Below are 10,956 nucleotides of genomic sequence, written 5' to 3'. Positions count from 1 at the left end.
GCGCCCCGGCGCGCCCGGGCACACGCGGCCCTCGCTCCCGAGCGTCTGCGCGCCGCCGTGGTGTGCAGCGACCGCGGGGCCGCTGCCAGGGTCCCCCTGCCCCCGCGCCCGGAGCTAAGGCGAGGCCAGCGGCTCGGGGCTCCTAACGGAATGAGGACAGGGGGTGCGCTCCGTTCCCGAAGCGGGCCCGACTTTAGGGACACTTAGGTCAACCAGGTATTCCGTGTTTAAGAAAAAGTATATTCCGATGTGGTATGTGCCTAGGGCGAGTGATTTAGGGCTGAACTTTGATACATTTCCTAGTGGAATTAAAGAACAAGTTCCATGCGGGGCGGCGGGGGGTGCAGTCAGGGGCAGTTTAGATGCTTTTCATTTTCTAAATGCTTCGATTTAAGCAAACAGTTGGGGGTCCCAGGCTGCCTAATGCCAAAGACAATTTTCTCTGGTTTTAATTTGATTTGCATTTTTTCAACTTGATCATATTCAATTTCACGGCTGAGTACACATGTAAACACCTAACGGTCGTGTTTTTTGCCCCTTGCACCAAACAGAATGTAGCTTATCTGAGTGCCACGGCAGGTTACACCCCGCGTCCCCAAAATATCTGAAAATTTCTCCTGAATTATTTTTTGAGACTTAGCACGGCTTTGCCTGGGCTCCAGAGTTGGCAAACTATTAAAAGAAATCTAAACTACTGAACTAGCCCAGGTGTGAGGAGACCTGCACAATCACTGCTGAAACGTAGGCGTTCAAGAAAACAAATTTTTGTTAGACAAAGAATCAATTCCTTTATTCAATATATTTTCCACATCGTATTAATAGCTCTAAACAATCTAAAAATGTAAATAAATTCGCTTCCCCCAGAAAGGTTTTTAATACATATTTTATCGCTAGAAGATAAACTTGGAGAAATGTAAAGAAATCATCTTTATAAGGAGAGGTTTAATGTGCACCACTGAGCTATTTTATCAAACATAAGATTTAGGGAAAAATATAAAATGACATTGGAGAATTAGCTTTAGTCATATCAAAACTGATATTCAACAAAAGAGCACTGCTAATGACAAAGAAACTAGGATGCTGCGACCTGCTTGTGAGCAGCTACACCAAAAACTGTAATGTGCGTGTATGCCAATCTGTTATTCTTTCGATTCCTGAGGATAAACCATAGACCTGACTTTGCTCAAAGAAATAATTGAGTCTCATCAAATGTGCAGATAGAACGGCACATAATAAAAAATCTCAAAAGTCCAAATGCATTTTATACCCCATTTACAAAATTGTGCTAGAAAGGGAAAGGAGGAAAGATTAAGGTACCTTTTTGGCTTGTCCAGGAGCACCTCATATAATAAAATAGGCATCTAATTTCCAGAACTATACTTCATTTTAAAAATATATTTATCTGCTTGTACACCACGTGGAACATTTCATACTGTGAAATATACTTCTATCTTAAATCCTAAGAATTTACATATTGCAATGTTGGTTTTATTTTTTAGTTTTTTTTTTTCTTTGAGAGCTCATAAACAAGATTAGTGATTTTTGAAAAAAATAAAAGATACTCAGATTTTGGCATCTTGTAAGAAATAGATTCAGACATTAGATTTTTGTAAGATTTCTTTGAAGGTTTTTTCTTGAGGCTGGTTGATAATGGAGAACTGTATTTTAAGCTGAGGTGATCTAATTTGAAAAATATTTCTTATCATGTGAAAAGCGTTTAAGCAAACAAGAAAAGAATTTTATTTGAAATAGTACCGACTTTGAAAGAGTAAGTTCCTAGAGTTTAAAGAACACTTTCGTTGCAGGTTGACTGTCCAACGCCTTAAGGAAAACTGTTCTTTATCATTTGGTTTTCTGAAAAAAAATAATTGTTGTGTTTTAAATTATCATTGTTTAGGATTTGCACTAAACTTATATGTTTTGGATGACTGACAATTATGTTTATTTTATTTTACACAAATAGACGGCCGAGTATGCACGTTCAGCACAGCACTTCATAGCTATGAAGATAGGACTAAATGAAGGGGGCTAATGATAACAAACGGTCTATTCAGAGAATCACCAATTGTGGACAATAGGGAACATCTTTCACTTTTCTATTAGTAATTGAGTAGTAAATGGGGACCTTGCTAAGGACTACTATAAAAGTTCGATTATTAGAAACTGAGTTGGCCATTTTCATTTGCTTTCACCCCCGAAGAGTCTGTACTGGGGACCGTAACTGCCTGGTCCAGAAGCAGCCCTCCTGCATTGCAGACAGTGAATCTGCCCCCACCCCCAACTTTGTTCCTCTGGGTCTGAGCTGCAACAGGCTTATCAAAGACCGACCGGGAATTCTGGCAGGGGTTAGGCGTGGGGGAAGGGAAGCCAGTGAGGAATGGGGAATGGCCTGGGGAAGCCCTGGAAAGTATTTTAGCCAGGTGGGGGCTTTCAGAGGGGGCAGGGTAGGGAGCCCAAAAAGGCACCCCTGAGCCTTCCCTACAGACTTGGGGACTTGGAAGGGTATATCCCTTGGGAGAGTCATGAGTCCCAGAAGGAAGGCGTAGCACCCCCAAAAAGACCCACCTGCTGGGGATGAAGCATGGGGGCTGGGAGGATTAGCTAAGGGTTTTATAAAGGGTTTTGTGATCTGTCCGTTCATTATTAATAGGAGTCCAGAGGCCTGAGGAAGGGAAGGGGTGTGTGTGTGTGTTTGTGTGTGTGAGAGAAAGAGAGAGACAGAGACAGAGATAGAAAGAGAGAGGAGATACTAAATCGTGCAGTTACTTTTAGTTGTTTATGCAGCAAGGGTAAAATCTAAACAGCGCTTTCCGCAATGAAGGGATCACCTTGGGTTCCAGAGTTGAGCTCCCTAAATGAGTCTGGCATTCTGATAACTGCAGGTGAACACCTGAGATCAACTCCTTCCCACTGCTTGATGCTGGGAAGTGATAAGGATGCATTTGCTCATGAGCTCTGGGAAGGGAGAGGCGCAAGGGGGATTTAATTGTCTGGCTGGGTGAATCGAAATGTCCTTTTAAAGCAAAGAAATCAAGAGAGATTGGCCTTTAATTGGCAAACTCTGCTGGTGAGAGGGGTTGGTAATTAAAATGAAAAGAGGACAAAATATAGATTGGCTAACCCTTCCCTGTTCTCCAACCCCAATACTCCAAAATTGCATTCTCTTCTGTTCTCGCAGTTTTTAAAATGCTCAGTGCACAACCTGAGTGTGGGTAACCATTATTTTCATGCTCCACTTTAGTCTGACACCTCAACTATCCAGTTTAGAGTGGGGAATATGGTTAATCAAGAACTCTGTTTTCTTCCAAGAGTTGGTCATTCCCACATCCTCGACATCACTGTGTGTGGAGCTGGCCTTACAATCCAGGTGTCTAAGTCTCCCCTGAAATGCCCAAATGGAAGATGCCAAGTCTGCAGGAATCCTACACCATTAAAAACAAGCATGCCAGTATCTTGAAAAGAAAAGGAGACCTCCCCACTAAGTCGGGGCCCTGTTTTGGGGAAGGCCAGTGCTCACTCCCACCCTGTGTCACCAGAGCCTAGTGCAAGCAGATGCTCAGCCACTGTTCATAGGCATGCAGCTCAGCAGGATGGCATTCGTTCTGCTGGGATGGAGCTCTTCCCTCAGATGATAAGCCCACTGGGTCCTGGGCCCCGTTTCCCCTCCATGATGGGTGGTGGCCAGGTTACCTTGGCAAGAATCCTATTTAGGGGCAAACTTCAGATCTTGGTATATATGTTGGGGGAGGAGCCTTACTGCTCATGCAGCTGTAGGCCAGCTGTGGGAGTGTGCATTCCAGCTGTGACTCATCTGTGTTGTCATGCCACCAGGTGTGGGTCAGGGTGAGGTCGGAGGCAAGAGTCTCTTAGGACATCCCTGGTCCCTGCTCCTACAATCTCCCCATAAGAAATCAGGCTGACAGGCAGCAGCTCAGAAATAATTTAGCTATGTAGATTGTTTTAAACCTGTATGTCAGCCCATGGTCTCTGCCCCTGACATTTTTCTCTTCTCTGGCATTTTCACTTTCTAATCACAATGCAAGAGCCATCTAGCTGCCAATTCTCTTTCTGTCTCCTCCTCCCTTCCAGCATTAGCCAGTTGACGCTGGAAGTTTCAGTGGGGAAGAGAGCATGGCCCCAGTCTGAATGAACCTCTGGACAGTTTCAAGGGACCATGGTCACATAAGAATTCTGATTGTGTTACCTCAAAAGAGAAAATGAAAATTCAGCCTGATCCCAGACATAACCCATCCTAATCTCTCCTAGGACAGTCGGTGAGGTCTCTGCCATCTTTCTGAGAGGCACCCAAGCCTCCCTCTTCCCGAGATCTTCCTGTTTTGTTTTGTTTTTCCATTTTTCCCCTAGCACTTCAGACATCCCTACTACCCACTACCCACAGCAGCTCACTTCACAGATTCTGGAGTCCTGGTGAAGGCATTCTTCCTACTGCATTGGAATAGGAGGTGTCTGTGCCCCAGATTCATGTGAAGCCAAGAGAAGTTGTAAGAACATAGAATTGAAAGACTTGATTTCAATGCTGAGCTCTGAAATTGGAGCAAGTTCCTTAACGTCTCCCTGCCCCAGGCTTTTTTCAGTAGAGGGTGGATTTTCTCAGCCAGCAAGGCATATAGTTGCTGAAGTTACTTCTTTCTATGTGTGAACTGCTCAGTTTAATGTAGCTCAGAATTGCTGAACAAATGGAAAATATATGGTGAAATCAGCCTGCTTTATTTTGACTTAGAATGGGTTTTAGAAGGTAAAGAAAGCAGAAAGCTGAGCAAAGTGTATATTTTATACCAGTGTGTGTGCATGTTGACATTCTGACTTCTTTGCTAAAGATTCCTTTGACCTCCATACAGAGTTCTCTACGGCCCAGGTCCTGCCCTGGCTGACACGTCACCATTCCTTCACAGAAAATGTTATATAATCATCACCTGTCCTGTCCAGTTCTCCAGCTACCCACCTCATGCTTTTGGCTCCTTTCAAGCCTTCTCCTCCAAACATTTCCCAAGATTATTTTCTTTTGTTTTCAAGAAATGTACTTTTAACACTTATTACTTCACACTAGAAATTGTATGCTTTCCTTTAAGTGAGCAAACATTTTCAAACAAAATTCATTATATAAGTGTGTCTGCTTTGTAAAAAGAGAAGGAATAATGAATTGGGATCACATTTCTAATGCAATAACAATTTGAAATACACAAGCATGCAATCCTATTTTGATTCACTCAGGTCACTACCAACCCTGGTCCAAACCAGTTTTCGAATATGTGCTTTATTCTTTTCAAATAAATGTAACAGTGGAAAAGCCAATTTACCTATGGGAAAAAAATGTAGTCCTCAACAACTTAAGCAAGTGGAAGTGGAACTGCACAAGCAATAGAACAAAAACAACAACAAAAAACAGCAAAGAACTCTCATGCCAAAATGCTAACCTGCATCATACTCCAGTATTTTCCTCCCGGACATATATGTCTGTGATGCTGAATTTTTCCCTCTTGGTTAATTTAATGAAGTTGCAGTCAAATAAATATAGTATTGCTAGCATCATCTTCTGACACTGCTGGGAATATTGCTGCCTCTAATTAATAAGAGAAGGCTACACTCCAAGCACTTACTTGCCCTGGTGAGAACATGAAACCTCTAGTTTTGCATAAATGAATGTAACCTAATTTGTGTTGCTTCTTTCAGCACTCCCAGCTATAAGTTGTGTTATCAGTGAAATACCACCCCTTCTTCAGAGGGAGGGAGGGAGGGAGAGGGAGAGAGAGGGGGGGAGAGAAAGAGAGAGGGGGGGCAAGTAAGTCAGTTGCTTTTTAATGTGAACCTAGGGTGGGGGGTTGACAATGACATCTGACCAGTTCTTGTGGATGTCGGCAGGAAGCTCAGAGGAACAGCCACTAATGTAAAAAAAATTAAGCATACTGTCATGAAGACATGCTTGTAAAATAAAAACAACCCTGTCCTCTCTACCTGTCCATGAGAGGGACTTTTTAGCACAAGGTGGCAACTTCTTCTGCAGAGTATATACAAAGAATCCAGAATAGGCCCCAAGGGTATGGGGGCTGAGGGGGAGGGGAGACTGGGCATCACCTCCAGTCTGGCAATAGGGACCATGACAGAATCACAGCTTGTAAAAAAAGCCTCCATCAGTCTCCCAGGAGACAGCCGACCTCAACTTGGGTGTTCCCCGCTTGTTAGCCTCAGTCATAATTGGCCTCTCCTCCCATCCCACGTTGTTGTTTTTCTGTGTGTGGCTTTTGGTGTGAGCATGTTAGGTCATCAACAAATACAATGGGGGGAGTGGGAGGGGGGATCCACATGATTGTTTTAAAGAAGAAAGGAGCAAAGGGATGAGAGAGTGGGCAGGAAGGCTGTGAAAGGAATGGGGAAGACGCCCCAGGATTTAGGCTTCTGAGGCAACCCCTGGAGTGCTCAAGGGTAGGGAACTCCCTGGGAGTTTTGTCAAAGGGAGAAGAGGCCTGCCAGGAGCTGGTGACCCTGCTGAGCTCTGTTGGGGACACATATCTATTCCATACTATTTCTGTTTGCTTGTCTCTGGAGGTGCCTGTAACATGCTGTCTATATCCGGTGCATCTCATCAAAAAGAATTTTTAAGAAAAATCCCCATCAGAGTGATATGTTCTAGAAAGGTCTCCTATGAGGAGCTGAAGACCTGGAGGTCAGACTCATCGTCTTTCTCCATCCGCTTAAAAAATAGTGTCTCCCCAGCTCTTCCTTATCTCTTTCTCCACCCTCCATCCTTTCTCTTTTCATTCTCAGAAGAAAACCAGTCCTGAGGATAGAGGCTGTAAGATATTTATGATCTGAAGTCTGCTATAAAGCCCAAAGGGGAAATGGCTTTGCAGTCAAGGAAGGTTGAAGATACAGAACATTGTTTTCGCTCAAACAGGGACAGATAGGGTCCCAAGACCCTCAAATCTTTACTTAATGTAAAAATGAACATTTAACAGGGGAAAGAAGCAGCAAGAAGTGTAATTAAATGAAGTTGCAAACTTTGGGGTTTTTTCCCCCTTGTTTTTATGTTTTTAAAGTTTTAAATGTCACTCACCACGCTTCCGCTGGTCTGGGTTGCCATGGTGCGGCCGCCAGGACTGGTGCCTACGCTGTCCCCCACCTAGCAAAGGCATTTCATGTCTGAAACCTTGTTCTTTTACTACAGCAGGGACAGCAAACTAGAGCTAATGGCAGTACGGTGTGTGTTGCGGGTTGGGGGGAGGGGTGTCTATTCCGTGTGGCAGGACTTGGTTCCTACAAGTTTGTGGACATTACACAGCACCAGCTGCTCTGCAACTCTAGGTCCATAGTGGCTGGAGAGCTCAGAGAATGTTTTTTTTTTGTCCACGTCTAACAGGATGAAGATTCATAGTCAGAACGGGTCCTGCTGCTTTTCCGGAACACTCCTGGTGTGGACACATAGAAGATCTCCTCTCAGCCACCCCTCCCCCCAAGCCGGTAGCACCCCCTGACCCGGGCTGCCTTAAAGGATGCTCTGCTCCTAAGCAAACCAGTGCCCCAAGGTCCTTCCAGGTACCTCCTCTTGCAAACGCTTCCCCTTATGCCCTATTAAGCTTTATCTCTCGACTCTCTCCGCCCCACGCCCACATTAAAAGGCCCCCAAAGCACTGAAGACTGGCTTCTCTTTATAAACCAGGAGAAGGCAGGCGATAAAGATCAAGCTTTTAAATTGGACATTTGGAAGATTACATCTCTTCAGCGAGGGTCTTTCTTTCAAAACTCGCACTGAATTAGGGGCCGGGGCTACTCTACACCCGGCTCTCAAAGGCCGGGCACCTTTTAATTTGGCCGTGGAGTGGGCTGGGCTAGGTGACCAGGCGCCATCAAAGGCCCGAGGGAAGGCCGTGGGGCGACACTCGTCTAATGACAAGTAATTGACGGATTCGAGGCCGTGCATTACCAGCGGACGGGGAGGCATTAATTATTTAAAAACGATTAGCCTTGCGGTGTGTCCTGCAGGCGTTCCGTCTTGTTCAGGGAAGATAACCAGCCAAGCGAGGCGGAGCCGGGGATCTGAGGGCGGCGGGCGCGCTCCCCAGCCGGCCTTGGGTGAGGTGGACGAAGGCGCGCAGCCCAGGGCACCAGGGAAGCAGGGGAGGGGCACCCGGGGTCCCCACACCTGGAGATGCTTAGATAACATTGACCCTGCCGATCAGCGAAACCGATTTCTGCCCATTTGGGTAGGGGATCTGGTGACTGCGGCGCAGACTGGAAGGGCTTTCCAGGTGGGGTTGGCAGGCAATTTCCGGGGACCAGTTACCCAGCGCGTCTCCCAGCCAGGCAAGAGACCCAGAATAACCGAGCCGGACGCGGGCGTGTCACAACTCCTGAATCCCGGTGTGTAAAGCAAAGACTCCAGGGAGAATGTAGATGGGGGTGGGGGATAGGTGGCACCTGGTGTACCCCTGGCAGAAGGCACCTTTCCGTACCCTGGAAAGCCGAGGGTGCCGCAGTTCCTACACGCAGTAGCGGAACTACTAATTTCCCGAGGCCGGTGCCTCCCCGCAGGCGACGGAAAGACGGGGTTGGTTGAGTTCTGTCCTTCAGACTCGCGTCCTCCCGCTCCGCAGAGCGCCAGTGCAGCATGCCCACGCGTGCTGCTGCCCCGGCCAGCGGCGGAAGGGGGCTCCCGAAGAAAACAGGCGACTTGGTTGCAAGAGAGAATGGAGTGATAGATGGTCCTGCGGCCGAGGTCTGACATTTTCTCCCGGACGCAGCTCTTTACCCCCGAGGTTCCCCCACCTGCCTGCAGCCGAGCGCGCCTGCACGTAAAGACCACCAGCCGCTTCCTGCAGCGAGAGCTAACGTTCGCCGGCTTCTTGGAAAGGCGCTGCCCCTTCCCTGCTCCCGCGTGGTGCCGACCCCCGCTGCCCGCTCGGCCAGACCGCGTCCCGGGAAAGGCCGAGACTGGCTGGACCCGAACCCGTGCGCGCCTTGAGGAGGGCGTCGCCACGCTCAGGCCTCCACCTCTCCAGACTCCCCTGTACCAAACACACCGTTCCCTGCTGACCCCCACCCTAGACTCTGAGGCCAAGGACGCACCCCGTCTCCCCCCGCCCCCCGCCACTGTCCTTGGGAAACACGCGGCCCTCAGATCAAATCCCCAGTCCCCGAGCTGCGTTGCCTCGGGGCCTCACCAAACCCCTCTCTAACTGAGCTCAGAGCCTAGACAATCTGGGTTTGTAACTCCATGACTCTTCGTCCTTCCACATCGTGCATTCTCCGAAGTCCCCCGCAAAAAAAAAAAAAAGCCACTTCCCAACCCCCTGGGTCTTCATCGACTGAACTTCTCACTACAATCCCAGTTCAGGTTCAGTGTGTCGCGGCCCCTGGAAGGGAGGAGGACTAGCTGGAGGATGGGAGGCGTGAGGGCAGGAGTGGGGGGCAGACGCCGCCGAGGGGAGCCCGGGCGCGACCCCCGAGTGGGCGCGCTTCCTACCTGCGGTGGCCGGCGGGCGGGCGGGCGGTGGAGCGTCCAGCGCGCGGAGGGAGGCGGCCGACTGCTCCGAACCGAGGCATCCCCGCATTTATTTGAGCTCAAACCGAGCGACTGTTGACTTTAGCACACAAAGCAAAGATTTCACTGCCCGCTAGTTTAAAAATGAATATTTTACCAAGATATCGATCAGCGTTATAAAATTCAGTTAAGTACAATGGGATCCTGGCAAAAAAAAAAAAAAAAAAAGAATAATAAAGGAGGGGGTAATATCTGTGCAAATTTGCTGAAGTGTGACGTGGCATGGAAAGTTTACCCTCCTGGAATTCGGATCTAGAATGTTTTTTTCGGTTGTTTACTGACTTTGTTTATTCACAGATCACGGTTGCTTAAACCGGCGCGCGGAAGGCTCAGGGAAAAGGAAGAAAAAGACGGGGGGAGAGACGCTGCACCCCACAGTACCTAGAGTTGGGGAAGCGAGCTACGGCGATCTGTGCGCCGGTAAGCTTGGAACCCGGGCTGGGGGCTGGGGGCTCAAAGGGAGGGGGTGGATTGAAAGACACAAGAAGCGCAGAAAAGCCTCCGAAAGCGCCTCTCCCCGACATCCTTTTTATGTATTCGGACAGAACTATATCTTATCGGCCGGGATCAGTGGAGGGGGGCGCGCTAAGTAGTTTAAAACGACCCTCGCACAATGGGCGTGCGATACGAAACATAGCAGGTTAGGGCAGCGCTTTCAGCCTTCATTGTCCCCCACTCGGCCCCCAGCCCTGCCTCTCGGCTCCCTCGCCACGGGAGCCTTTTATGTGATAATGAAACACATTTCAGGCCGGGCTCACGACGTGTGTGTCCTTGCCAGGGGGAGAGACTGCCTGATTGCTGGCTGCGGCCTCCGGACTCTACCCCCCCAATTTCTTGTGTTCTTAGGGACAATGTGGCATGTTAAATAGGGATTTGGAGGCGGAGGTGGAGGCGAGGCGCAAACTCCCCTCAAGCGCGTGGGAAGGCCAGGGTTGGGGGTGGGGAGTGGCAGAAACCCCTGCAAGGTGGCAGAGGGCGCACGGGGAGGCTGTCTTCAGGGCTGGGGCTCAGCTGGGAAGCTCCAGGTCAAGAAGCCCAAAGATCTAGTCTCAAAAATAGAAGACTGGGCTTAGAAACCAGAGGCAGAAAGTCCTGGCCTCAGAGGCCGGCCACCGCAAGCTACTGCGCGCGGGAGTGGCCCCACGTCTGCGGGTTTCGCGACGACAGTGGCTCGTTCCCTTGTCCAGCCGGCTTGTGGACTAGTAGACGTCCTGACAAAATCAAAGCAATGCTGGGCTCCCCTTTGCGCACCCAGACCGGGCTTCCACTGCCATTCCGGGTGTCCACTGCCTGCTGTTGGCCACCAATTTGGGCCGGCTATGCAGTCTGTGGGGAGAAGCAGCACAATTTGTAAAAAAAATATATATGTGTATATATATATATATATATATATATATATA

This window comes from Galeopterus variegatus, unplaced genomic scaffold (genome assembly GCF_000696425.1).
Source record: "Galeopterus variegatus unplaced genomic scaffold, G_variegatus-3.0.2 Scaffold4897, whole genome shotgun sequence".
Lineage (NCBI taxonomy): Eukaryota > Metazoa > Chordata > Mammalia > Dermoptera > Cynocephalidae > Galeopterus > Galeopterus variegatus.
The sequence above is the reverse complement of the archived record's forward strand: the minus strand, read 5'-3'. Positions refer to the sequence as shown.